Here is a 24,194-nt window from a genome sequence, read left to right as displayed (position 1 = left end):
CAGGCGCCTATGGAATTAATTACAGCAAATAGCTCAAATTGCACAAATTAGAAAGAAAACATTTATTGTTTGCTTACATTTACCTCAGGGCATTATAGGCCATATATACTGTATAGGCAGATTAACTCAATAAAAATATGTTTTTTAAATAGAAAACATTACTATTCAGCATTTTCCTCTGAGAACCTCAACAATACAGGTCCTTCTCAAAAAATATGCATATTGTGATAAAGTTCATAATTTTCCATAATGTCATGATGAAAATTTAACATTCATATATTTTAGATTCATTGCACACTAACTGAAATATTTCAGGTCTTTTATTGTCTTAATACGGATGATTTTAGCATACTGCTCATGAAAACCCAAAATTCCTATCTAACAAAATTAGCATATCATTAAAAGGGTCTCTAAACGAGCTATGAACCTAATCATCTAAATCAACGAGTTAACTCTAAACATCTGCAAAAGATTCCTGAGGCCTTTAAAACTCCCAGCCCGGTTCATCACTCAAAACCCCAATCATGGGTAAGACTGCCGACCTGACTGCTGTCCAGAAGGCCACTATTGACACCCTCAAGCAAGAGGGTAAGACACAGAAATAAATTTCTGAACGAATAGGCTGTTCCCAGAGTGCTGTATCAAGGCACCTCAGTGGGAAGTCTGTGGGAAGGAAAACGTGTGGCAGAAAACGCTGCACAACGAGAAGAGGTGACCGGACCCTGAGGAAGATTGTGGAGAAGGGCCGATTCCAGACCTTGGGGGACCTGCGGAAGCAGTGGACTGAGTCTGGAGTAGAAACATCCAGAGCCACCGTGCACAGGCGTGTGCAGGAAATGGGCTACAGGTGCCGCATTCCCCAGACCTGGGATACAGAGAAGCAGCACTGGACTGTTGCTCAGTGGTCCAAAGTACTTTTTTCGGATGAAAGCAAATTCTGCATGTCATTTGGAAATCAAGGTGCCAGAGTCTGGAGGAAGACTGGGGAGAAGGAAATGCCAAAATGCCAGAAGTCCAGTGTCAAGTACCCACAGTCAGTGATGGTCTGGGGTGCCGTGTCAGCTTCTGGTGTTGGTCCACTGTGTTTTATCAAGGGCAGGGTCAATGCAGCTAGCTATCAGGAGATTTTGGAGCACTTCATGCTTCCATCTGCTGAAAAGCTTTATGGAGATGAAGATTTCATTTTTCACCACGACCTGGCACCTGCTCACAGTGCCAAAACCACTGGTAAATGGTTTACTGACCATGGTATCACTGTGCTCAATTGGCCTGCCAACTCTCCTGACCTGAACCCCATAGAGAATCTGTGGGATATTGTGAAGAGAACGTTGAGAGACTCAAGACCCAACACTCTGGATGAGCTAAAGGCCACTATCGAAGCATCCTGGGCCTCCATAAGACCTCAGCAGTGCCACAGGCTGATTGCCTCCATGCCACGCCGCATTGAAGCAGTCATTTCTGCCAAAGGATTCCCGACCAAGTATTGAGTGCATAACTGTACATGATTATTTGAAGGTTGACGTTTTTTGTATTAAAAACACTTTTCTTTTATTGGTCGGATGAAATATGCTAATTTTGTGAGATAGGAATTTTGGGTTTTCATGAGCTATATGCCAAAATCATCCATATTAAGACAATGAAAGACCTGAAATATTTCAGTTAGTGTGCAATGAATCTAAAATATATGAATGTTAAATTTTCATCATTACATTATGGAAAATAATGAACTTTATCACAATATGCAAATTTTTTGAGAAGGACCTGTATTCAGCTGAGCAACAGAAGGAATAATTTATTTATTCACAACAGCCTGAAGATTGAACATGTTTTGGTAAAAAAGTAGGATGTTGACAAAAAAAATATGTGAGCAATTTCTTGATATGTTTTATACAACCAGTTACGTTATGTGTGTCTTCTATATGCTCACAACTTTCAGTTTATGAAAATTATAAATATGAGAGGTTTGTAATGACCTCTTTGGCAAGGCTTAGCATTTGTCAAAGTCCTACTTTAAATGCGAATAAAATATTTAAGAGAAGCATGATCTGACATTTGACAGCCTGCAGAAATGTACTTCTTCTGCATGTCTTGGATCATTCAGAGGAAGTGACAAGATGGAAGCTTTAATCTTCATCAAAGTTTAACTAGTGTATTAATTCAACATCAAGCAACCTGGTGGTACAGAACTGTGGGAATACAAAAACAAATAAAAAATACTTTTAATCCTGATCCCATGAAAATCTAAAGGTATTTAGCTTAATGGATAGATCAAATTAATACACTGTAATTGGATTACATTTCAAATCACATGAACTTTACAGTTTAATGTGTTAGTTTTTTAGTATTATTTCTAAGCAGGAGAAAGGGTGGGACACTGAATATGTAAAAGTCTGTGACAACTAACTGTGACAATAACATTGTCAATATTTTATAAACTGTATTGAACAGCCAAAAAAAAGACTATAGCTCCAAAATGTACACAAAAGCAGACAAAGTGAGCATAAAATTCACGGTTGTACAAATAATTTTGAAATTGCCTATTTGAAGTTAAATAGAACTATACCATGTGAATCTGCAGAGCCCTGCAAGAGACTACAGCCCAGCAAGTGTAACACACTGCCAAAAGTATAGCAAGAGCAAGAACCTGGAGACTGATAATAACTTGGAACTGTCAGGTGAAAGCGACTTAGAAAATATAAAATATGCTGAATAACATTGTAGAACAAAACAATGTGAAAAAATATGCATTCTACAACATGTCATCAGATATTAAACTGAGACAAAGTGCCATTTTTACCATTCTTCTTTCTCACTGAAGAGGTGAATTTCTGGCTTACTATCATGTGAGAGAGCATGTTTCAAGCTTAACTATGCAGAAGCTCCCAATTTGAGGAAGATATCAAAGTAAGGCCTCCAGACACATTTTTTATTTTTAAAAAATAATTTAGCATACTTTTATGGACAGGATTTCTAGACGCAGCCAAGGGCCGGAGGGGGTCTGGTTTGGGGACCAGTGGATTTCGTCTCTTCTTTTTGCGGATGACGTGGTCCTGCTGGCCCCCTCTAGCCAAGACCTACAGCATGCGCTGTGGCGGTTCGCAGCCGAGTGTGAAGCGGCTGGGATGAGGATCAGCTCCTCCAAGTCCGAGGCCATGGTACTCGACCGGAAAAGGGTGGCTTGTCCTCTTCAGGTTGGAGGGGAGTTCCTGCCTCAAGTGGAGGAGTTTAAGTATCTCGGGGTCTTGTTCACGAGTGAGGGAAGAATGGAGCAGGAGATCGACAGACGGATCGGTGCAGCTGCCACAGTAATGGGGGCGCTGTGCCGTCCATTGTGGTGAAGAGAGAGCTGAGCCGAAAAGCAAAGCTCTCAATTTACTGGTCGGTCTACGTTCCTACCCTCACCTATGGCCATGAACTTTGGGTCATGACCGAAAGAACGAGATCACGGATACAAGCAGCTGAAATGAGCTTCCTCCGTAGGGTGGCCGGGCACTCCCTTAGAGATAGGGTGAGGAGCTCGGCCATCTGGGAGGAGCTCGGAGTAGAGCCGCTGCTCCTCCACATTGAGAGGAGCCAGTTGAGGTGGCTCGGGCATCTATACCGGATGCCTCCTGGACGCCTTCCTCGGGAGGTGTTCCAGGCACTTCCCACCGGGAGGAGGCCCAGGGGACGGCCCAGGACACGCTGGAGGGACTATGTCTCTCGGCTGGCCTGGGAACGCCTTGGGCTCCCCCTGGAGGAGCTGGAGGAGGTGTCTGGAGAGAGGGACGTTTGGGCGTCTCTGCTGAGTCTGCTGCCCCCGCGACCCGGTCCTGGATAAGCGGAAGACGATGAACGAACGAATTTAGCACGCTTTTTTTTTTCTTCTGGGCACACATTTTGACTCTGGAGAAAAGGGAAAACACAGGTGTTAACAGTGGCTGCATTTCCCTTCTGTATCTGTGCATGTTGGTTGATGTCTGCATAACCTGAACTTTACCTAAATTAAATGCAGCTCCTGTTAACAAAACTGTGTTTTAAGTTAAAATGTATACTCCGAGATAGACTGAATTGACAAATAACTCAGCATTCTCTCCTGTGCATTTCGTCGCATAGATTGATTACATGAAGTGTGTATATTTTAAGTATTTATTCACATTCATTTTGATGATTATGCCATACAGCTAATGAGAACCCAAAGCAGAAATGTCATGGCCTAGGCAGTCATGGAGAAGAGTGCGGACTTTACAGTTGTCCAGCAGCCAAGCCATTGATACCCTCCACAAGAAGGGCAGGCTACAAAAGATTTTTGGTGATGAAGCTGGATGTTCACAGAGTACTATATCCAAGCATATTAATAAAAAGTTTAGTGGAAGAAAAAAGTGTGATAGAAAAAGGTACATAAGTAACAGTGGTGACCGGAGTGTTGACTGTGAAGCAAAGCTTATTCAAGAGTTTGAGGGAGATTGACAAGGTGTGGACTACATCTGGATTCAGTGTTTCATGAGCCACTAAAAAAAGAAGTATCATGGACAATGTCCACAACTGTTGCATTCCTACAATCCTGAACCAAAGACGTCAGAAGCATCTTACCTAATCTAACAAACAACGTACTGAATTATTGCTATGGGGTCCAAACACCTCTGATCAGATGAAAGTACATTTTTAATTTCATTTGGAAATCAACGTCTGGTGGAAGAGCAGAGCAGCACAGAAGCCAAGTTGATTGAGATCCAGTGACGTTCCCACAGTCTGTAATGATTTGGGATGCCATCCTATCTGCTGCTGTTGGTCCACTGTGATTTCGCAATATCCAAGTCAGTGAAGCTGCATAGCAGGAATTTTTGAGGCACTTTAAGCTATCCTCTGCTGACAAGCTTTGTGGAAATGCTGATTTTATTTTACAGCAGGGCTTGGCACCTGCCCACACAGCTAAATGTACCAATACCTGCTTTAATGGCAATGGTCTTACTGTGCTTGATTAGCCAGGAAACTTGCCTGACCCAAATTCCACAGAAGATCTTGTATTGTCTAGATGTCATGCCATGCCACACTAATACAGTAACTTATGCCAAAAAGATGCCCAAACAAGTATTGACTGTGTACAGAATACTGAAATAACTTTCAGTAGGCTACATTTCAATCCAACCAATATACCCTTTCATCCTTGTAGGGTCGCGGTTGGGCTGATGCCCATCTACAACTGTTATTTAGGAAGAGGCAGGATACACCCTGGACAGGTCGCCAGTCCATCACAGGGCAACACAAAGATACAAAACAAACAACCTTGCCTGTGCACAATCATACCTTTAGGAGCAATGTAGGGAAACCACTTAGCCTAACAGTCATGTTTTTTGACTGAGAAGAAACTGAAATACCCGGACAGAACCCAAGCATGCACAGAGGGAACATGCAAAAAGCAGAAAGACCCCAGGCCAAGGATTCAAACCCAATACCTTCTTGCTGCAAGGTAACACTGTACAAGTAGGCTACATTTCTTCATTAAAAATCTTTATAATTTATGTAACAAGTAACAATTTATGCAACATTCTAATTTCTGCAAAGATGGATTTTGGGTTTTCCGTATCTGTATGCCATAATAAAATAATATTCTAATTCATTGAGATGTACTCTGAATAAGGCTCTGCCTTATGGAACAGGAGTTTCACTTTTGAACTACATTAATGAAATAAAGTTTGAAATGATATTCGCAATCATTGAGATGCACCTGTACAGCTCACCGAGGTTTTGAGATGGAAGACCAGACAAGGTTAATATAATGCAAACTGTTCTTTGTTTTTACAACATGTTAAAATCAATACTGTGCCTTGCTAAATATATTTTGTGTGTTACTAGTGGAAAAACGTCTTACTTTCCTCGCTGTACAGATTTTTGGAAGCTGAGACTGAGCCCATCTCCACTACTACGGCCTTGGTGGATACCTTAAACCTGCCTGAAGCTAACTCTGAAGCAAATTAATGAACACTTTGCTGCTTATTTCTAATAAAAGATGCTAATTATGTCTAAAGTCAAACTCTTCATTTAAAAACAAGTCTTTTATAAAGTTATGTTAACATGATGCTTTTTTTTTCATTTTACTGAACTAAAATTTTCCTGCATTACCCAAAGTGCGTATATGGAATCGCAAAAGGGTTTTCATGTTTGGTTAAATAATTATTCTAAAAACGTGTTAATGTTGCAAATCAGGGTAACAAAGAATTCAAATCAACCAATAATTTTTTAAGTAAATTTGCACTCATGTTATGCATTTTAAATAGTTTTTTTTAGGTTTTACAAAAATGAATAGTAGACATAACAGACTTGTAATGTTAAGATATGTGGGAGCAGCTCCATCCATTTAAGCAGTTCTCGTTCTCCTGCATTTTATTCATGGTTCTAGCTGTATATATGTGGTCATCCAAATTAAGCAGAACAAGATCAGGACAAATTCTGTGCTTACTTAACAGTCATTTATTATACAAAACTCAAAACATTTTAGGTGAGAAATGTAAATGTTTGATATGTTACTGTGTTACTACAGTGGTTAGCAAAAGTCTCTTCAGGCTACAGCAATCTCCAAATGGATAGGCTATTTTCTAAAGTGGGTAGGAGGATCTGCTGTCCCAGTAGAAATAGGATGACATTAGGGCATTGATTGATTGCTGCAGTTTTCTGTGTCTGCCCCACAACTCAGAAAGAAAATGTTTATATATAAGTTTTAGGCATACTCTCATTTAATGTTTTTTTTTTTTTTAGTTTCATGAGTGTAGATTCTCACTGGATGCATCAAAACAGTGAATGAACACATTATGCAATTATCTAGCAAACAAAAAAGTTGTAAAAGAATTTTAATTATGTTTTATATTTTAGATTCCTTGAAGTAGCCGCCCTGCGAGGACTGAAATATTAACCTTTGGCCGTCTCTCAGTGTACCTCTGGCAAGTTCTTTCAAAACTCTTTAGAAAACCATTTCAGGTGGCCACCTCGTGAAGCTCATGAAGAGAATGCTAAGAGACCAAAGCAGTCATCAAAGCAAAGGGTGCCGATTTTGAAGAACCTAAAATATAAAAATGTTTAGTTATTTCACACTTTTTGTTTACTACATAATTCCATGTGTGTTCATTTACAGTTTTGTTGCCTTTGGTGAGAATCTACAATGTAAATAGTCATGAAAATAAAGAGACCCATTAAGTGAGAAAGTGTATCTAAAACAATTGACCAGTAGTGTATATACACAGTGGGGAGAACAAGTATTTGATACAATGCCTATTTTGCAGGTTTTCGCACTTGCAAAACATGTAGAAGTCTTTAACTTTTATCACATGTACTCTTCAACTGTGAGTGACTGAATCTAAAACAAAAATCCAGAAAATCACATTGTGTGATTTTTAAGTAATTAATTAGCATTTTATTGCATGACATAAGTGTTTGATCACCAACAACCAGTAAGAATCCCGGCTCTCACAGGCCTGTTAGTTCTCCTTTAAGAAGTCCTCCTGTTCTCCACTCATTACCTGTATTAACAGCACCTGTTTGAACTCGTTAACTGTATAAGAGACACCTGTCCACACATTCAATCAAACAAACTCCAACCTCTCCACAATAGCCCAGACCAGAGAACTGTGGAAGGACATCAGGGATAAAATAGTAGACCTGCATAAGGCTGGAATGGGCTACTAGAAAATAGCCAAGCAGCTTGGTGAGAAGGCAACCACTGTTAGCACAGTTATAAGAAAATACAAGTCTGTGAGAGCTGGAATTTTTACTGGTTGTTAGGTGATCAAATACTTATGTCATGAAATAAAATGCTAAGTAATTACTTAAAAATCACACAATATGGTTTTCTGGATTTTTGTTTTAGATTCTGTCACTCACAGTTGAAGAGTATCTATGATAAAAATTAAAGACTTCTACATGCTTTGCAAGTGGGAAAACCTGCAAAATCAGCAGTGTATTAAATACTTGTTCTCCCCACTGTATGTATGCTTTTTACCAAAAAGTACACATGGAACACACAAAGTTATGCTGATATAATTTGACAGTAAGTAAGACAGGATTTCTGGATACAGAAACCATGATGAAAAATCAATGATGTACGTATAAGAAATATGAGGCTGGCCAAACATAAGCCCAGCAGGGTTGCTTAATAGTTGCTTCTTGTAAATCTATTCAATCTAATCTTTTATGGTTAAAAATGTAATTTACTAAGAAAGGATTCCATGGAGCAAGTTCATGAAATGTTGCTATATGAAGGCGCTTATTAGACCACAGCTTTGTTCACAGGCAAAATGTATCTAATGTTGAATCCATTTTCTTAATTTTAAAACCTCAAGTAGTCTTTTGAAATGCCTTGTCATTTTCACTTTTTAAATGTCTGCTGACATTACTGTAGAAAATAAATAGTTGACTTTATTCGAGAGCATGGAGCTGCAAATTCTGCCAGAGAGCATGTCATGTCATGCAAGATCTGATGAAATGAGCTATTTGGAGCAACTTAGTCTCTTTTTCAAACATCCTCTTTAAACTGAAGAACAAACGTCTTATCAATATGCAAAACTTGGCTGGGAAGTCATTGGGTTCATAATGGAAACTCTAATCTAGATCTATTACACACAGTATGATATATTTCAACTGTTTATTTTTGTTTATTTTGATGATTATGGCTTACAGCTCATGACAACCCAAAGTTCAGTTTGACAGAAAATTAGATTACATCAAACCAGTATAACATTTTTAATAAACACTGAAACAGTATACTGAACTGTATGTCCACATACTGAACAGTATATCCACTGAAAACTTGTTCAGGGCTTCTTTTGAATTACTGCATTTGTGCAGTGTGGCATAGAGGTTAGTCTGCAGCTCTGCTGATGTCCAGGTTGCTTTAATAGCAGCCTTCAGGTCATCTGCATTGTTGGGTCTGGTGTTTCTCATCTTCCTCTTGAAAATGCTCTGTAGATCATCTGTGTGGTTTAAGTAAGGCTGGGCATTCAAAACCGGTGATACAATGGTGGTTAAATAAAGTTTTGCTACATTTGGCTGTGTGGGCAGGTGCCAAGTTCTGTTGAAAATTGAAATTGGCATCCCCATAAAGCTCGTCAGCAGAGAGAAGCATGAACTGCTCTAAAATTTCCTAGTTGTCAACTGTGCTCACTGGGCTTGAGAAAGCCCAGTGGAACATCACCAGCAGATGACGTGGCTCCTCAAACCATCACTGAATGTCCAAACGTCTGACTGGACCTCAAACAGTGTGGATTATGTGGCTTATTGCTTGTCCTGTAGTGACAGGGATATTGATTTGCAAAGGAAACAATATTTCCTTTCATTTGAGAAGATGACTGAACAAACATCCAGTTCTTTTCTCCTTAGTCCATGTAAGATGCTTCTCATGTTCTCTGATTCAGGAATAGCTTATCATAAGCAATTGGACAGTTGTAGTCCGTATCATGGATGGTGACTCTTGAGGTACTGCCTCAGTCAATGCCTTGTGAATCACCCCCTTGAACAAGTTTTGCTTCCCAATCTTATGCCTGTGGCTTTACCTGTTGCTTGTGCACCATTTTTATACCATTTCCCCTTTCCATTCAACTTTCTATTAAGATGCTTGCATACAGCACTATGAACAGACAGCTTCTACAGCAATGACATTTTGTGGCATACTGTCCTTGTGGAGGGTGTCAATGACTGTTTACTGGACAGCAGCCGTCCCCATAGGCCATAACATAAAGTACTCAAATTTGCAATGTTTTCAGTGGTAATTTATTGAGATGTAGCCTATTTGTAGGATCTAAAATGTGACCTTTACAAAACTGCCAAAACAGCACTCCAAAAAATGTACCCTGAGGTTGCTTTATTCCAAGCAACTGGCTAATATTAACATTTGAATGTTTATCAGTCTTACTTCTGTCCTACAGCTTGAGGGAGAAAATAACCACCCAGTCTGTTTCTAATGTGAATTGTAAACATATCACATGCATGCTTATTATTCTTATTTTTGCTGAATGTCTGAAGTATATTCAGTACAATTAGAGATAGAACAATATTTTTCTCACTGCGAGCACTGATAATGCTTATGCTCACAGATACTGCATTACCGAAATGCACACATAATACAAATTCTAATGAAACATTATTATGCCTGAGTCGACAACACTCCCACACACTCAGAGGGAAAAGCTTTGAAAGCAGCTGGAATAGGTCGGGGAGGTCAGGGTAAATTCTCAAAGGAAAATATTTTTTTTCTACTTCATATAGTTTGACTCATAAACCGATCAACCATCACATTATAGCTACTAAGTGGTAAAAATAAAAATCCTAATGTTCATCTAGAAAAGCTTGGATTTGCATGGATGGACTCCACTAAGCTGGTCATAAATCATACATTCCACATGTTCACAAGTAAAACAGTATTTCGGCTACCACTGGCATGAAAACATCTTCACCCATTTGCTCAACTTCATAAGGAAAATCATAAACAAAAAAGAAAAACAATGCATGTCTTTATCGTTTTTTTTTTTTTACATTTAGAGTTAGTTTAGCAGCTTTGTCCTTAGCGAACTATGAACAATGGAGAAATTACTGGAGTCTCTTGCTGAAACGAACACTTAAAGGAATTACTGGGAGAGGAAATCAATAGATGTTTTAACTGGATATTGTTTTGACCTAAACAGAAAAGAACCACTAGGAAAGCTGAATTCAAGCCTTCTGTCATTCTAACTGAACAACATGGATAATCTTTTTACAGCATATTGGACCCACAGTACATGAAAATCATGACTGGACTACAATGTATTCGTGACTACTTTCCATTCTAAAATGCCAAAAATCAGATTAACTTTGATTTTTTTCCCTCCTGTAGTCAGAATTTAAGCATTTAGGTTTTTGTATCTGCAGACAAAAGAACAGCTTATTCAGCAATCAACTCAGATGTGATAAAATTAACTTAAAACAAATGACAAAAAATATTTTATAGTCTTTAAACCCCAAGGCCAATATTTAAGTGGTGTACTGCACAAAGACTGCGTTTAATGATTAAAACAAAGAGCAGCAATTTAAACTTTTAGCTTTACATACGTGGGAGATATTTTTGAAAGTGACTGCTTTGTTATGAGATTATTTTGCAGTTTGAGTTTCAAGGATGCATTAATCTCAATGCTGTATGCAGTAACTGCTGTTTGCTACACTGCATTTAAGTTCTAGAGACAAATTATTTCCCCCTTTCTTCCTGTTCACATTCTTACAACATAGATTCAAATTTAAGTCAATGTGTCTATCATTCAAAAGGATCAGCAAAATTAAACCATTTTATTCTAACTCATATGGGATGTTCTTAGTTGCTTTTGGCATCCACAGGCCACTGCATGCTCTCAGGTTGGCTCAGCTTATGATCTATTTTTGAGAAATACATCAGAGCTTTACAGATCGCAATGGGACGGTGGCATATAAATACAGAAAGGCTCTTGTTAGCAGCTTAGACATATTCACCGCACAATATTCTCAATCAACTGTCAATTCTGTTTGCAAAATAGCAGGGCCAGTTGATTTTGTATGTCTACAGTACCACACCTACGTTTGCAGAAATATATCATGTAGAGAAGTTGTTGATGGCCATAACTGAACTAAATCATCAACAAATTATTTGTAAATATATTTAAATAAGACATGAGAACATTTGTAGCAGCAGTCACACTAAGAGTTCTAGAAATCTGTGAATGAATCTGAATGAATGAGTCTGCTAATTTCTATCTGGCAAGCCTTACACCTACAAAACTTGAAACAATGTTCACGCGTTCTGCTTTTGTGTTGGTGGCTATATGGGTGGTGGTCTAAAATGGGTACAGTTCAGGCTTCTTAATTTTTGAGTAGGCATGGGTGGGTATGCAATTCTCACATTGTGATGATTTTGAGTAAAATCTGCAAATATTTAAAATAAAGTTATTTTTTGTTGAAAACAGCTTGCAAACCAGCTTGTAGCTTGACAGCAGTAGTTTTTAACCAGTGTTACATGAAGAGTGTTTAGTGAGGTTCCTGTAATCTCACACCATGACTGTCATTGTTTTTCACATCTCAGAATCTTCCATACACACAAATGGTTCTTTTCTATCAGGCCTTTAAGGAAGGGTATAATGGGAAAACATTTATCTGTTCTGAAACTGTAACTTTGCATATTTTGACAATGTAAATACAAAGTAAATTAAAGCTGCAAGCAGCATTGTGCGGCCCTTGCAGCCAAGCGCCGCTTGGCCTGTGTAGCGACCGCGGGAGCCTTGCACCGCCTCCTCCATGCCGCAGAGGAGCCCGCCGCTCAATTCCGCATGTACACACTGGGTGGCGATGCGAGCCACCTTTTATACATTCTTTGGTCATGTGAAATTCTGCTCTGGCAAGAAATGTTCCAAATCTGGCCAAAATATAATCTTCCAGATGGAATCTGTACTCAGTTGTTAGTTAGTGGGCCCGGCTAAAATAATGTCATGAATTGATTGTGTCAACATGTCCTGCATTGATCCATGATGATGTAAACTAAATTTCAAGTGTTTCTGATGATGTATGAAGGAGATAGAGCACTTGTAATGTCTTAGGGTGCGCTGTTGATCCAAATTCCAATGTAATTTAATAGAGCTGTTTAGGGGCTGACAAAGATAAACCATATCAAGTTTGGAGTAAATCGGACCATGCATGTGTAATTTAGAGGCAAACGTATGGCCATGGCGTGACATCAGACTTCGCCACGCCGCCACAGCCACACCCTCTAGCCAAACCTGTCAGTACTAGAGACCAAGTTAGACCATCATATCTGTCATTGTAGACAATTTCATGTTGATTAGGTGAAGGAGATCTAATATGACCCACAGTAAGTGAAACATTACACTTCCTGTTGTCAGGGGGCGGGGCTTCAATGATGTCAGCAGTTGACCATTGAATATGGTTCCAGTTATTATATGGTTCAATCCCAGAAGGCTTCATGTGTCTGTGACTTTCTTTGTAGAAACTATAACAGTTTTGTGTTTCATGGCGAGCAGTCAGATTTTGAGGCTTAGCCACGCCCACATACTTTCAGGTATGAAAAAGCTTTTGATAACTTTTGATCCCCAGTGCCTTAAGACTATACTGATTGATTTAGAAGTCTGTAAGTCAAAAGCTGTAGGAGGAGTTTGCTCAGATACATGGGCTAGAAACAGCAAAAATGGGGTCAAAATGGCAACTTCAATCCAAAATGGTCGACTTCCTATTGGGGTTTGGACCAGTGCTCCAAGAGACTTTTCTGTAGGTCCTGAGAAGTTACATATGTGTACCAAATTTCACAATCCTCAGTCAAAGCATGTGTTGGGGCTGATTTTTTAAAGTTTTGTAGGGGGCGATGTAGAGAATTTAAGCCGCGCCCACCAAATATGTCATCAGATCTCTGTTGGGGACTGGACAATGATCAATCATGTTGGTTTTGGTGCCGATCAGACGATATATGTGGAATTTAAAGCCAAACGTATGGCCATGGTGTGATGTGTGACTTTGCTGCGCCGCCATGGCAAAGTTTTATTAAAAGTCACTGTGCTTCAAATGAAGTTAGACCCACTACTTATCTGTCTTTTGACACACTTTCAAGTTGATTGGGTCAAGAGGGTCAGAGAGGCACCTTTCCAAGTGAAAAAAGTGACTCCCTGTTCTCAGGGGGTGTGGCTTTGATGATGTCATCATTTGACCACATATAATTGTTGGTCATCTGAGAGGGATCAATAATACCAGGTTTGGTGTATTTCAGCCAATTTATGTTAAAGTTATTGCTGTTTGAAATTTGTGGTAAGAAGGCGAACTTTGAGGCCTGGTCCCACCCCTTCAACATACACAAAAAGTCAAAATTTTAATAACTTTTAGTCCCCCATGCCTGACCTGCATATTGACCAAATATGAAGCCGGTAGCTCAAAATCCCTAGGAGGAGTTCGTTAAAGTTCGACATGTATGAAAATTGAAAAAGGGCTAAAAATGACCCTTTGACCCAAAATGGCCGACTTCCTGTTGGTTTTAGGGCATACCCCCAAGATACTTTTTTTCATGATTTGAGGGGATCTACCTATGTAGCAAATTTCAACTGTGTAGGACTTACCAGTTGGCCTATCTCATTTTAGGGGGCGCTGTAGAGGGGTTTGGCCACGCCCATTTTCAAATCCATTAGAATACGAAAATGTCCATTGGGGGACAACTTTCTGTGAAGTTTGGTGAGTTTTTGAATATGTTAAGGCCTCCAAAAAGGCAAATTCATTTCCTGGATGAATAATAATAATAAGAAACGGAGCGATTACAATAGGCCTTCGCAGCGCTTTGCTGCTCGGGCCTAATCAATCAATGTAAGCTAAACTGCAATGTAACGCTAGTAAGCTTAAATAGCCAAAAATATTAGTTCACGCATTTTAGGCACAGAGCTAAATATTTGAAGGACCCAAACTAAACCTGAAGTGGACAGCAGTACATACAAACACTGTGGGAACATATTAACAGCAGTTGAACACTGCTAAAGAGACACAAACTGACAGAATTGTAAATACCAAAAACAGCAACCATCACTATGTTTTAACGGTTACCTTTTATACTTCCTTTTAAACATTTGGGATAGATCTGTAGGCTATACAAAACGTGTTCACTACATTTTTCGTACAAAATCATTCTCAGATAATGAGATTTCACCTCCTCAGTTTCCCCTTTTTTGATGTCCTTTCTATATGAGCTGTTTTAGGGCTCTGTCATGTTTATGTAAATTAGCTGTATCTGGCCACGCCCCCAACCAGCACTTCGTACACATGAAAACGAAACCGAAACCTGTAGTACCAACAGTAAAAACTTACATTTCTCTCATCTGCAGATTTGCCATGAACAGTGGGGACTGAATTTTTCTTCAGTCTAAGTCTTTCTGCAAATCCTGATGTGTACTGATGTGAGTTCTCAAAGCAACCTGTGGTGAAGTGATTCACGTAAACTAATACTGTCTTCAGCAATGTGACTGAACATTACCCTCAAAAATGAAATGAAGCTATAAATCCCTGTTATCCACACATTTTCTGGAAAAAATAAAACATTCATTTATAGCCAAAAAATGGCAGAGTTTTTTTTTTTTGCGTTTGGACTGTTTGTAGAAGCATTAGAGACCCAAATGGAAGTAAAAAACAATCAAAAAGTGAATTTTGCATAATAGGCCCCCTTTAAATGTGGCAGTCTTATTGGATTCCTATTCGTTTTTTCAACTTGGAATTTCAAATTTGACTTTTGATCATGAATGGAACACATAGTTAAACCACATATTTTAACTTAACATGCATTGCTAGTAAACAGAAATGTTTCTTCTGTACTTTGACTAAAAACAACAAATGTTAAAGCCGTGCCCTACAGCTGTTTTAAAACAGTTGTATAATCATAATTAAATGGGTTCTTTGTAGAATTAAATTTGTACATTTCATGCTTACCAGGATAGATAGATGGACCTGCTTGTTTCTGCTTTTCACTCTGAAAACATGTAGCAAGGTTTTATAACCATTAGATAAGAGAGTGTACTGGACATTCTCTCTACATTCATTGTGATAGATATTAAAACCTTTAGGTGCTACTAGAGGGGCTTTAAGCTTTTTTTTTTTCTTCCATTAGGAGTCAATTTCATAAAAGACGCCATGGGGGAAGGCCATCTCAAAGGCTTCGGACAAGGTCCACTTTACTGTATTAGATATGGCCAAATGATTTATGACCTCTTCAAATCTGCCACCTTAGCGCCTAAAGGTTACTCAAAGTTAGAGGTTCACCTTTACAGAGTCAATTAATGTGTACTCCCCTGAATTGATTTCTGCTACTCACACAAGCTGACAAAGTAGGTGCACCTCCCACCTGTCTCTTGTTCTACTGCTGGGTGTATTTATCTCACCAGCACACATACACACAATATCATGAAATGGCTCATGTGGTGGTGTTGCTGTGTCTGGTGTTAAAGAGCCTTCAAAAGTCTTCAAATCCCTATGATGAAACAAGAATAACTGTCTACCAGGTGGCTTCTCTTGGCAGCTAGCTTTAATTTGAATTCTCATCTCCCATGGAATGGTGACAATTAATTAAATGCTAATTCTTCAAGGCTTTGGACATTTCAGGATAGTTAAACAGCTTTTTTTTTTTATAATAGAGAGTTCTAAAAAAAAAAAAAAAAAGCACATTTCAAAAATACCTATTTTCGTTGTCTGCCAACAGGAGATAAGATGTGCTGCATGTTGGTAAAAAGCTGTGCAGCATGTTTCTCTATTAGTAGGCTGTGTAATATGCATTAAAACCAACAGCAAATTCAGTTAAACCAGTTCTCTTCAAAATACAAAATGCAAAATGTCTCAGCTATAGTTCTGTGGAGTATAAAGTTGAAGGAAGATCTCATTGTAGGTTGCAGACGGTAAAGCACATGTGTTTTGTGATTATCTCTGGCAATCAGCTAATTTCCTTATAAAACACTCCTGATCTAAACTTTAAGACAGAGAAAAGGTTACAAATATTTCCATGGACAAAGGAAAAAAAAAAAAAACAAATATATTAGGCAGATTTTTAAAAATGGCATTTAAACTTTAACAGCCTGCTCATTAGCTCTTCAAAAGTTAAAGAACGTAGGTCAAAGAAACCTCCAAACAGAACTTAAAGTATTACAAAAGGACTTAGTAGCAAGTATCCTACAGCTTTTATTGATCACTTACAAATTTATTTGGATTTTTGATGTGATGAAAGTGGCTTTATTTAGGGCATCCACAGTCTGCAGCGGACATCTGATATTGTTGGACCCCCATGCCATCTATCCCTTTATGTTTTCAGTGGGATTTAGATCTGGGTGACATGCAGGACGATCCTAAAGAGGGACATTAGAACACATCCTTTTTGCCTGCTGTGTTGTCCTGTTGAAAGACTCAGTCGTCATTATGATAAGAGACCTAAGTCAAGATGGATATCTACAGAGCAAGCCACAGTTTGAGGTCCTTGCACAACTTGATGCTCCATTATTCCATTGATGGAAGAAGCTCCCCAGGTCATATTGGAGCCTCTTCAACTGTGTCACATAGGCAATATCTCCAGTGGAATCACTTTTTTCAGGCCAGCAATGTTGGACGCCCTCAGGACTGTACAGATAATTTTTTTTCTTGTTTGAAAATAAAATGGCCTTCCAACTTTCAATGTACTTTAATGGAAGTTGCTGCCCTGCAAAGTCCAATTAGACAAGTTTGAGGCATGGGAGGAGACATGGCTATTGAAGACTTTTTTTTAGTTCTTGAAGCATCTTATGTTATTGGGCCACAGTCAGCATCAGGAAGGGGCTAATTTGGGTTGAGTGCTTGGGTTGAGACCTGAGTGCTGTTGTTGAAATATGGTGGTGAATGGGTTCCTAATAAACAGGGACAGCCTATGTGGCATTGTAAACATTCAAAAAGGTCTTTAAATCTGAAATGAACAGGAAGCCAAAACTGGTGTTATGTGTTCATGGTAGTGGTGTTTTGCAACAGCTGTAAAGAACAAAGGGATGAATAATCTTAGCCTACATACAAGAAGTTGTTCTAACAAAACCATCAGTAACTTTTTCAAAATCTCTGTAAGAGATATTCCCTTTGCCTTGGCTAAAAGTCTTAGTTGGAAAAGCTTGATTTCACAAATGTGCTCATGTGCTTTTCAAATTTAATAGAATGATCAATTATCACACCAGAGTTTTTCCACAGAAGCTTTGTTACTTGGAGGAAAAGGCTATTTTTTTTTTCTTGAGTTAGAACTTGCAAATAAAATTATCTCAGTTTTGTTTTGTTTTAAATCAATAGAATGTATGTTCAACCATGATTTGGATAATCTGAGCTGATCAGTAAGAGCTGCAATGATTCCTTACTTGTTACTTTTTGTTACCGAGGTGGAGACATTTCTATATTTCCTGTATAACTACCTAAAGAAATCTTGTGTTTCATAAGGATGGATTCAAAACGCAACATATATAGTAAGAACACATATGGGCACAGGATGAACTCCCGAGGAACCCCACATGTAATTGGAACAGCAGCTAAAAAATATAAAATTTACCTGGACAGCTGTATGACATGAACCACTAAAAAGCAGACCCATACTTTTCTACGCATTGTTCAAGTATTTATTGGAGAAGGTGACAACTTTTAACAGAGGTGTTTTGGCTCATCCTCACTGAAAGAAATAAAAATAAATGTTCCTGGAATCAGATCAAGATGCCTCCTGGGCACCTAACTTTGGATGTCTTCCAGGCACATCTCACTGGGAAGAGACCACAGGGCAGCCCTAGAAATTGATGGAAAGGACTATAATATCCTGGGACTGGGATCCATCTGAATGAGCTGGAGAGGAATGTTACCTTTTCAACCTGATCTCTGAGGGAGACGGGGGGGTGGACAGGCATACAGACGGACGGACGGATCCATCACAGAAATAATGAATAAGTTAGGGTTAAGTTAAATTAGGTTAAGTTCTGAAAAGAGACATGAAAAAAAACAACTTAGGCAAAGTTTAGTTCTGCTTGAATACAACTTTCAGTGCAAAATAAACAAGAAAACGTGATGAATGTGTGTGAAAAATAAGAACGAACAGTGTCTCTCCTACACCCTCACTTTGACTCATTTGGTGTATTTTGGTTGCCAGTTTTCTTTTAGAGTGATTCATTTCTTAAAGTCAGTAAGATATTCAGTGAAATGAATACAAATAACTATCAACATTATGTAAAGAATGGGACCAATGGCTTACTGATGAGAACTAGTTCCTCTGTCTAATATTCCTAGCTATCTGTTGAGATTATTGATAAGCAAATATCAATTACAAATTTAGATTTTGTAGTTAGGATGCTTTTAATCTACATTGGTGAATTAGTAAAATCGAGAGCTATTGTGAATGATGTATGATTTATTTGTTACTATAATACCCTAACAATTCACATTTTCTGTTCCAGAATGGCATTGTATCCTCCCAATTTTCCATAGTGTGTTTTGCAATGATTTTCTTTGCAATTCCCTATATTTGTTTCTTATATAATTCATGTCTATATTTTTATTCTACATAACATTTTTGATTTGGTTACATCATTTCCTGTCATGGTAAAAAGTTTATTTAACCCCTTTAAATTATAAGATGTAATGTATTTCATACATACCTGGTGTTTTTGGAGTTTCCTTTGTTTGTTTTTACAAACATTCCTATTTTGGCTCTTTTATTGCTTTATAAATAATGACATGATAGACATTTAGAAGTGAGATTTAAATATTATGAAAGCTTACACAGATCAGATAATTTACATATACAAACATATACAAACCCTAAATCTGACAGAGGATGTTATCAAGACTGTAAAAGCAAAGATTAATTTCATTCTCAAAAAGAAAAGAAAATTAAATGACCCATCTACTACTAAAACAAACTGACATAGTTTTTGTCTTTTAGCAGGTTTACAGTACTGTACAGAAGACTTGAATCGCCACTCATTATCCCCAAAATATATTTAGCCACACTTTCCATATAATACTTTAAATTTCCGGATTTCCATTTTTGGGTTCTTCTACAGACATTTTTTTTTCTGTTCAGTCTTTGCAGCCTAATATTTCACAACAATCTGTATTCATTTCTCTTATTTTAATAGGCTAACCTGGAAAAAAGACATACTGTCCGATTACAGCAATACATAAAGAAAGAAGAAACTCAGGAAAAGAAGCCTACACAGGACCTGAAAAGTACTTCATGCTTCACTTTGTCAATCTATTCTATGACCCAGCTAATAGCTCTTTGGAATCACCATGTTTGTGCAGAATGAGACTATTTGTGTATAAATCTGATGCCTTTTAATCTTTAAAATCATTTTTGTGAGAAACCTATTCAAATTATTGACCGTCTGATAACCTCTACTAGTGCATATGATTCAAATAACTCCTTTTAAGTAAGCTGCCTGGTTCAGTCTTTGAATTGAGTTGTCTTTTATGCCTGAATGACTCATAGGTCAGAGTTAAGCAGCTTAACAAATAAAAACCTAATTTCTCTGAAAATCATGGTTGAAAGATTAGATTTAAAAGCAAATCAACAGCCGATCAAAGAAAAATTCAAAAGTACCTCTATAGACCTGATAACTAGTGCTCAAGAATCACATTCCATTCTATAGGAAAGTCTGGGTCCTATAAAGTAAGTGAAAAGTGAAAAAACTCTACTATAGAAATTAAAGTTGAACATAGTACAATTTAATCCAAGTACAAATGCAGTGGCCATCCATCCATCCTTTTGTCAGAGATCGGGTCTCAAAAGTAACAGTTCCAAGCTGAAAACCAAGACATGCCTTATTATGGCAACACTCTCCAGCTCATTCCGATAGATCCAAAGGCATTCCCAGTCCCAGGAATTTTAAGGGCTACACTGCAGTCTCCTCCCAGTGGGATGTGGCTGGAAGACCTCCAAACCTAGGTGCCCAGGAGGCATCCTAATGTGATGCCATGAACACCTCAGCTTATTTCCTTCAATGTGGAAGAGCAGAAGGTGTACTCTAACTACTCACTCTATCTCTAAGGCTGAATTCGACCACCCTACAGTGATCATCATCATACAGATGTTTGCCTTGAAATGTGAATAAACCAAATCTTTGCTTTTACTAATGATTGCTATTTCAAGCCACCAGTATGCTTAGAATAAAAACTTCTCTGTCTGTCTGCCTTAAAATGCATCTTAACGTTTAATCACAAACTGGTTTGGTAATAACATCTGTACTTACAATTAGAAGGTCAGCTGTAGTTGCAGCCTTCCATGAAGCATCAAAGGAAATACATTTAATAGTTCAATTCATGCCTGATGTGGTGTGTACATTTTGTTAGGGAAAAGGAGAGAACAGCTAAAGCTATTGCATTGGTAATTGGTTTCATATCAGTCTGCATGAGTTACACTGAATGGGCTGAACTGATTGCTTGCTGCTATGAGGCCTCACACCATCACCAGACAGGACCTTGTCCTTGGTTTGACTCTGCTACTAATCATTGGTGTCTATTATTTTTTATTCCAAAATAACTCCCTTGGTGTAATTAGGAACCAGTGGTAAATGTATCCCCAATGCCACAGATAGCTCAACATTCTTCAAAATTTAGAGCTATTAAGCAAGAGGGTGCATGAACTCCATTATGGGAACATAGCTCCTTCCAGTTAAAACATTCATGGACACACCCAGGATTTAAATATTTGCATCCATTAAGCTCCCCGAGATGCTTGTCCTTTGAAATTAGTTTCTTGAAAGTAAGATCGTCAGTCTCTATTGAAAGGAATACATTTTGGAATAAATATTCATTCCCCTTGAAGATTTTTACATTGTGTCACATTGCAACCACAAACCTAAATGCATTTTACTGACATCTTGTATTGTAGATCCACACAAAGCAGTGCATCATTGTTAGCTGGACGTAAAAGAGTACATGGTTTTCAAAAATATTTGTAAACAAAAATGTATTCCCCACCCCTTAATCAAATACCCCTAACAAAACCATGTGCAACCACTTGCCTTCAGAGGTCACCTAATAAACTACGTCCACCTGCATTAGAAGACGTTAGCGAACAAACAGCATCATATAGGCCAAGTAACACACCTGTCTGGTGTAGGGTTAGCATTTAAAAAAATATTTCCAACTTTGAACATCTCAAGAGCACTGATAAATCCTAACATCATGTCAACGTGTTACAACGATCCTGTAAAAGTCCAGCAATAAATCCAATTGAGAATCTGTGGTGTGGCAAAACTTAAAAACTGGTGTTTACAGATGCTCTCCATCAAATTAGATTCAGCTTGAGCGGTTTTGCAAAGACGTATTTGCGGAAATTTCAGTCTAGATGTGAAAAGCTGCTGGAGACATATTGCAAAAGACGTGCAGCTGAAACTGTCACAAAGGTTGGCAAGTGTTGACACAGCAGAGATGAAAACAAATGCATGCCACACTTTTTAGAACTTGTCAATAATTTTGTAAACCTTGCATCAATTTTTTGTCCTCTTCCAAATTGTCTGCTACTTTGTGCTGGTCTTCCACATAACATTTCAATAAAATACATCGAAGTTTGTTGTTGTAATGCAAGAAATTCTGAAAAGGTTTAGGTTACTGTAGTGTTGCTTGGGTATTTCTTTTTTTTTTTTTTTTTTACATTTAAAGAAACTATTCCATGACAGTAATTGTATTACTAGAATGTGCAGTAGCTGTCAGGTGCAAATATATTTCTATGGTTTAATGCAAACATTTTAAAGAATCTACAATTTTACTTTGCAAAAATGTCTCCAACATCAAATTTCTGTTTTGGTGACTGGGTGGGATGCACATGCACACTGTTGGATGAGTACACGGGGTCCTCACAATTATGCAATACAGCTTTCAAGTCTCTCAACCCTTTGATTCCCATGCTGTCTTTATCGCACCATCCAATTCCAACAGTAAATGAATCCTTCACAAACAGTGCAACATATGCAGTTCCTTCACATGCAAACCCTTACCTATTCTACTACATATGCTCTCCTACATGCCAAAGTTAATGCAGTGTTGTGGATCTGATCTCTCAGGGATTGCTCCTGAACAGCAAGTGAACCTGCTGTTTCTCAAAGATCCCAAATACTGCACAAATAGATTCCCACATGAATTCCAGCAAATATTTGAAGGACGCAATGCTATAAAGGTCTTCATCAGATATGAGCCTACAATGAGCAGATATTGGGTTCATACAGCAACACATGCATACAACACTACAACCTTTGCCTTCATGAAAGAAAAAAAAAAACAGAAGAAAGATCATTTCATTATTACTCTTTTAATTAGATCTGAGGGAGTCAGTCGGTGAACTCCATACCTGAAACAGGTATATTAAGGTAATTGTTTTCTTGCATAATTAAAACCATTCTCCAATTATGTTGTATGCTTAAATCAATATTTTTGATTTGAGAGGGAAAAAAATCGAAAATAAAACTTGGACTAAATATATATTAATGGTAAATCTATGGTTGGTAGAGCTGAAAGGATATGGGAAGCAGAGGTCTTTACAATCTTTCAGTTAATATGATACTTTACTGAATTGCAAGTGTGACAACAGTTATAATTGATAAAGAAAATGTTAACGAAAAATAATTGTACTTAGATTTAGTAAATAAATGCGAGGAAATTATTTTAGAAAGCAGAGTAAAACAGCATACTTATATCAACTGAGCCAAATATACACCAATAGTATTAAACCTGTCTCTGTTCATAAAGTACTTCTTAAATTCGCTCCCTTAATTATCAAAATGCGCTCCAGCCTGTGGCCCATTAAACGCAGAACTTGCAGGAAATTTACTCACCCGGCTTCCGAAGCTGAAATGAAATGCCAGAATAAACCAAACGGCGTGAAAAGCACATTAAATTCCACATTTATGTTCATTCACAGCTTCCCGACGTTCACGCCGACACCCAGTTAGTGAGTCGATGGAGGAGCGCGCTTAGGCGAGAGCGAGCCTCAGACAGCGGAGAGGTGCGTCAGTGGAGAGGAGGTGTGAAGAAAATACACTGCTCAAAAAAATAAAGGGAATACTTAAACAACACAATATAACTCCAAGTAAATCAAACTTCTGTGAAATCAAACTGTCCACTTAGGAAGCAACACTGATTGACAATCAATTTCACATGCTGTTGTTCAAATGGAATAGACAACAGGGGGAAATCTTTGGCGATTAGCAAGACACACTCAATAAAGGAGTGGTTCTGCAGGTGGGGACCACAGACCACTTCTCAGTAACTATGCTTTCTGGCTGATGTTTTGGTCCCTTTTGAATGTTGGTGGTGCTTTCACACTCGTGGTAGCATGAGACGGACTCTACAACCCACACAAGTGGCTCAGGAAGTGCAGCTCATCCAGGATGGCACATCAATGCGAGGTGTGGCAAGAAGGTTTGTTGTGTCTGTCAGCGTAGTGTCCAGAGCCTGGAGGCGCTACCAGGAGACAGGCCAGTACACCAGGAGACGTGGAGGAGGCTGTAGGAGGGCAACAACCCAGCAGCAGGACCGCTATCTCCGTCTTTATGCAAGGAGGAACAGGAGGAGCACTGCCAGAGCCCTGCAAAATTACCTCCAGCAGGCCACAATGTGCATGTGTCTGCACAAATGGTTAGAAACTAACTCCATGAGGATGGTATGGGGGCCCGACGTCCACATATGGGGGTTGTGCTCACAGCCCAACACCATGC

At 38.5% G+C, this 24,194-nt stretch overlaps 1 protein-coding gene across 2 annotated transcripts in view; it reads right to left on the bottom strand.

The window, feature by feature from the left end:
* Positions 1–23,562, bottom strand: part of htr1fa (5-hydroxytryptamine (serotonin) receptor 1Fa) — a 63,061-nt gene extending 39,499 nt beyond the window's left edge. For both annotated transcript variants that reach the window (XM_047369768.1, XM_047369767.1), the window contains exon 1: positions 23,313–23,562. The gene's annotated coding sequence lies outside the window, so the exon portion shown is untranslated. The remainder of the gene's footprint in view (positions 1–23,312) is intronic.
* Positions 23,563–24,194: the final 632 nt, after the last annotated feature.

The sequence above is a fragment of the Girardinichthys multiradiatus genome, chromosome 7 (genome assembly GCF_021462225.1).
Source record: "Girardinichthys multiradiatus isolate DD_20200921_A chromosome 7, DD_fGirMul_XY1, whole genome shotgun sequence".
NCBI classification, from domain to species: Eukaryota; Metazoa; Chordata; class Actinopteri; order Cyprinodontiformes; family Goodeidae; genus Girardinichthys; species Girardinichthys multiradiatus.
Note: the sequence above shows the minus strand (reverse complement) of the source record. Positions and strands in the feature narration are given on the sequence as shown.